This window comes from Medicago sativa, chromosome 1 (assembly GCF_051527215.1).
Source record: "Medicago sativa cultivar Bolivia chromosome 1, Bolivia_mono, whole genome shotgun sequence".
In the NCBI taxonomy this organism is placed as follows: domain Eukaryota; kingdom Viridiplantae; phylum Streptophyta; class Magnoliopsida; order Fabales; family Fabaceae; genus Medicago; species Medicago sativa.
The window spans coordinates 32,867,690-32,873,689 of record NC_140749.1 but is presented as its reverse complement, the minus strand read 5'-3'; positions in this window follow the sequence as shown (position 1 = coordinate 32,873,689).

Here is a 6,000-nt window from a genome sequence, read left to right as displayed (position 1 = left end):
AAAATTTGTCTTCTTCCAATGCATCATCCTAGCATAAGAAACAAAATAGTTAGTATTTCACTTGAAACTGGGTGGTCTTATATTGAGACCGAGAACTATCAACTCTTTGGTAAGTTGGTTGCAGCTGAAAATAGCGGCACAAAATTCAATCATCGTAAGAAGGACCATTGATGCTACGGAGGTTTGTGACAATGCAGTAACCCCTGTCATATTTCTTCTTTCTCTTCATTTATTCCTCTCATTAGAGGAGAAGGAGAATCTCAATTCTCCATTAGAGGATGTGGAGAATATCATTTCTCCATTAGAGCATCAATACAACATAGCACAGGTGGTTGGAATGTTTGATAGTTGTTATATATGTAATATATCAACTTGTTTTACAAATAACTAACCACTCTCGTTGGAAACTGATTACATAATTGAGTGGGAAGAACCATGCTCCTCAATCTCTGGTTCTTTTTTATAGAGGTCGAAATAAAAAGTTGAGTTATCCGATATAATCTGGTTGAGTCATGCAGTTCAACCAATGACCTAGTGGTTGAACCATCGACTCAGTATCCCAGTGACCTCACCAAGTCGATGACCGGTCCAGTTTTTAAAACTATCTCGCTGACAACTATTATGTTCATAATCGATTATGGTTTGAGCCCGACCATGGACAAACAAACCGATATATTACTTTACTTACACCTTTTGCGTACGCCCCTACTATTTATGTCGTCCAAGCTAAGTTTGTCCCACATAATATGAATCTGACAACTGTATCCTTATCTTTTCTATGACGTGATCCTTCTTGTAAAGATAAAACAGTTGAGAGGCATGAATCAGAGATAGAGGAGCATCGTTCTTCCCACTCAAGTATAAAATCAGTTTCCAACAAGAATGATTTGTTAGATGAATGATTTCAGCCATTGGATACCCATTCAACTGATAGGGAGGAAGTTACACATAATAAAAAGGGTGTGTAGATGACACTAAATGAATTGATTGTTTCTCGTGAAAATCAAAATCTATGTTGGCAAAACAATGTAAACGATACTTCTTATGCAAATTAGAATTGGTCGAAAGGAAAGAATATGAGAATTGGTCAGAATGAAGAAATGAGAATTGGATTGAAGGAAGGAATGAGAATTAGTCTGATGGAAGGAACGAAAATTGGTCAAACGGAAAACATTCAGAGGAGAAGGAGGAGAATCCCAATTCTCCATTAGAGGAGGAGAAGAATTCTAGTTTTGTATTTTAGAAGGAGAAGAATACCAGTTTTCCATTAGAGCATCAATACAACATAGCTCAGGTGGTTGAGAATATTTGATAACTGTTGTGACATATGTAATATGTTAACTTCTACTTCTTTTACAAATAACAGTTATTACAAGTTAGTTATATGTAAAAAAGTTAATAAATTACATATATATCAACTGTTATTAAAGATTCCCAACCATCTGAGCTATGTTGTATTGATGCTCTAATGAAGAACTAAGTATTCTACTCTTTTTCAAATGCAAAACTGGAATTCTTGTCCTCCTGTTTTGGAGAATTGGGATTCTCCTCCTTCTTTCCTCTGAGAGTCTTCCTTCGGACCAATTGTCTTTCCTTTCATCGGACCAATTCTCATTCCTTCCTTCAGACCAGTTCTCATTCCTTCCTTCCGATCAATTCTCATTTGCATAAGAAGTATCATTTACATTGTTTTGCCAAGATAGATTTTGATTTTCATCAGCAACAATCAATTACTTTAGTTTTATGTATACACCCTTCTGATTCTGTGTAGCTTCCTCATTATCAGTTGAATGGGTATCTAATGGCTGAAATCATTCATCTAACAAATCACTTTTGTTGGAAACTTATTTTATACTTGAGTGGGAAGATCGATGCTCCTATATCTATGATTCATACCTCTTAAATGTTTTATCTTTTCAAGAAGGATCATGCCATAGAATAGATCGGAATTCAATTGTCTGATTCATCATATTCTGTGGGAAAAACGTAGCACGGGCAATTGTTGTATTTTGTGGGACAGAAATAGTAGGGGTGTATTTCAAAGGTGTCTGTAAAGCTATCAATCGGTTTGTTTGTCTATGGTTGAGCTCAAACCCTAAATGGTTATGGACATAATAGTTGTCAGCAACATAGTTTTAAAAACCAGATCGGTTGTCGACTCGATGAGGTCACTTGGTCATTGAGTCAATGGTTCATCCATTGGGTCATTAGTTGAACTGCATGACTGAATCAGATTAACCCGGATAACTCAGATTTATAACTGGACCTCTCTAAAGAAAAATGTGCACTTATGTTGAACCGAGTTGGATCAGATTAATCTAGATCACTCAATCACAAAAAATAAAAATAAAAAACTAATAAAACCTACCAATTGTCGAAACTCATCAAAATTTGCAATTGTTCTTTAGCCAAATTTCTACCAAATGACGGACTTGGACTAGCAGAGTAATATTGATTCCCACTTGAAGAACCAAAATTTGTCTTCTTCCAATGCCTCATCCTAGCATAAGAAACAAAATAGTTAGTATTTCACTTGAAACTAGGTGGTCTTATATTGAGACCGAGAACTCTACTATCAAATAGTGTTTAACAAATCAACTCTTTGGTAAGTTGGTTGCATCTGAAAATAGCGGCATAAAATTCAATCATCGTAGGAAGGACCGTTGATGCTACAGAGGTTTGTGACAATGCAGTAACCCCTGTAATATTTCTTCTTTCTCTTCATTTATTCCTCTCCTTAGAGGAGAAGGAGAATCTCAATTCTCCATTAGAGGATGTGGAGAATACCAGTTCTCCATTAGAGCATCAATACAACATAGCACAGGTGGTTGGAACATTTGATAGTTGTTGTTATATATGTAATCTATCAACTTGTTTTACAAATAACTAATCATTCTCGTTGGAAACTAATTACATAATTGAGTGGGAAGAACCATGCTACTCAATCTCTGGTTCTTTTTTATAGAGGTCGAAATAAAAAGTTGAGTTATCCGATATAATCTGGTTCAGTCATGCAATTCAACCAATGACCTAGTGGTTGAACCATCGACTGAGTATCCCAGTGACCTCACCAAGTCGATGATCGGTCCAGTTTTTAAAACTATCTTGCTAAAAACTATTATGTTCATAATCGATTGTAGTTTGAGCCCTACCATGGACAAACAAACCGATATATTACTTTACTGACACCTTTTGCGTACGCCCCTACTGATTATGTCCCACAAAATACGACAATTGTCCAAGCTAAGTTTGTCCCACATAATATGAATCTGACAACTGTATCCCTATCTTTTCTATGACGTGATTCTTCTTGAAAAGATAAAACAATTGAGAGGCATGAATCAGAGATAGAGGATCATCGTTCTTCCTACTCAAGTATGAAATCAGTTTCCAACAAGAATGATTTGTTAGATGAATGATTTCAACCATTGGATACCCATTCAACTGATAGGGAGGAAGTTACACATAATAAAAAGGGTGTGTATATAACAATAAATGAATTGATTGTTGCTCGTGAAAATCAAAATCTATCTTGGCAAAACAATGTAAACGATACTTCTTATGCAAATGAGAATTGGTCGAAAGGAAAGAATATGAGAATTGGTCAGAATGAAGAAATGAGAATTGGATTGAAGGAAGGAATGAGAATTAGTCTGATGGAAGGAACGAAAATTGGTCAAACGGAAAACATTCAGAGGAGAAGGAGGAGAATCCCAATTCTCCATTAGAGGAGGAGAAGAATTCTAGTTTTGTATTTTAGAAGGAGAAGAATACCAGTTTTCCATTAGAGCATCAATACAACATAGCTCAGGTGGTTGAGAATATTTGATAACTGTTGTGACATATGTAATATGTTAACTTCTACTTCTTTTACAAATAACAGTTATTACAAGTTAGTTATATGTAAAAAAAGTTAATAAATTACATATATATATCAACTGTTATTAAAGATTCCCAACCATCTGAGCTATGTTGTATTGATGCTCTAATGAAGAACTAAGTATTCTACTCTTTTTCAAATGCAAAACTGGAATTCTTGTCCTCCTGTTTTGGAGAATTGGGATTCTCCTCCTTCTCTCCTCTGAGAGTCTTCCTTCGGACCAATTGTCTTTCCTTTCATCGGACCAATTCTCATTCCTTCCTTCAGACCAGTTCTCATTCCTTCCTTCAGACCAATTCTCATTTCTTCCTTCCGATCAATTCTCATTTGCATAAGAAGTATCATTTACATTGTTTTGCCAAGATAGATTTTGATTTTCATCAGCAACAATCAATTACTTTAGTTTTATGTATACACCCTTCTGATTCTGTGTAGCTTCCTCATTATCAGTTGAATGGGTATCCAATGGCTGAAATCATTCATCTAACAAATCACTTTCTTTGGAAACTTATTTTATACTTGAGTGGGAAGATCAATGCTCCTATATCTATGATTCATACCTCTTAAATGTTTTATCTTTTCAAGAAGGATCATGCCATAGAATAGATCGGAATTCAATTGTCTGATTCATCATATTCTGTGGGAAAAACGTAGCACGGGCAATTGTTGTATTTTGTGGGACAGAAATAATAGGGGTGTATTTCAAAGGTGTCTTCAATGTTCATTTAAGACTTATCAACGATTGAAGTACAAAACATTAGAAATATTCCTTTAAGAATATCATCCAAGATGTTATACATACTGCACTTCATTGATGTTTCACTATTATGATTTAATTACATTAAATTAAAGTCTTACAAATCAGCCTAAGTGAAACAAAAGAACATTCTGAAGTTCAGAAAGTTCGTTTCCAACACATGCTTTAATCTGACAGACAAGTACAGTTGGTGAAAAGCAAAAATAAAATAAAAAAAACTAACTCAAGTTTCATTCAATTAGAATTATACACATATGGGAGTCGGTACAGTAAAAGACCAGCAAAATCCCCTAAAGCATGAGCATTGATGACAGACCATCTTACGTTATTCTTAGCATGTTTTTTAGTCAATTTCAGTAGGTTTTACAAGCAGAAAAAGGAGTATTAGAAAAATTGCTTATGAGTTTATAATTCTATTCGTCTTGAAACATAGAAATTTTAGGATGTTTTGTTGTAAATTCACTAAGAAATCATGCATATCGACAAAGCAAGACATCTGAAGATTTTTGAAGACCTTGGGAAGATGAAGAATGAAGATTCAAGAGGCCTCAGAAGAAGTTACAGAGGAAGGAGTTTTGTTCCCATGTTCCAAGACATCTTACATAAAGGCAAACACCCGAAAAGGCAAAAAAACAGACGATTTCAGCACAGATGACACTCACATGCGTCCAGATGGGGGCGCTAGGCGCCCATGAATTTACAATGGGGTGCATGGCACATGAAAGCAGGTGCATGGAGAATGTTCTATCACTCACATGCGCCTGGCGCCTGTTCCTTGCGGCCCAAGGCCTTGTTTTGAGCTTTTTGGTGAAAACAGGTCGCGTTTTTATCCCAAGTTCAGGTGGAAAATCTCCCTATAAATACCGCATTCCTCATTCACAATTTCTCATTCAAAACGAACAGGTTCTAGAAGAAGGCATGCACTAGGAGCTTCAAGGGAGGAGTCTCTCTCCTCACTTCAGGTTTTTCTAGGGTATGTTTTATTTCTTTTGTAATTTGTTTTTGGTTACCATAGGTAACTAAATATTTTTAGGCTAGGGTTCTAAGATGAACCTCTATTTTGTTTTTAGGATAATTATTTAATTTAAAGTCTTTTATTCAATTATTTTTTGTTCGCTATTTATTTTTATTGTAGTGCGTAAGATTTGTCTCCTCTGAAGCATCATCCTGATTTAGGCTCTTAGGTAGTGACAAAGCCTAATATTTATATTCATATCTTGATATATATATATATATATATATATATATATATATATATATATAACTGTCTAACCGGGAAGTAATTAGTTAATAAGTAGCGAAACAAACCGAAAGCGAGCGTACCCTGATAGTAAGTACTTAGAGAGGTGACATACCTAATATT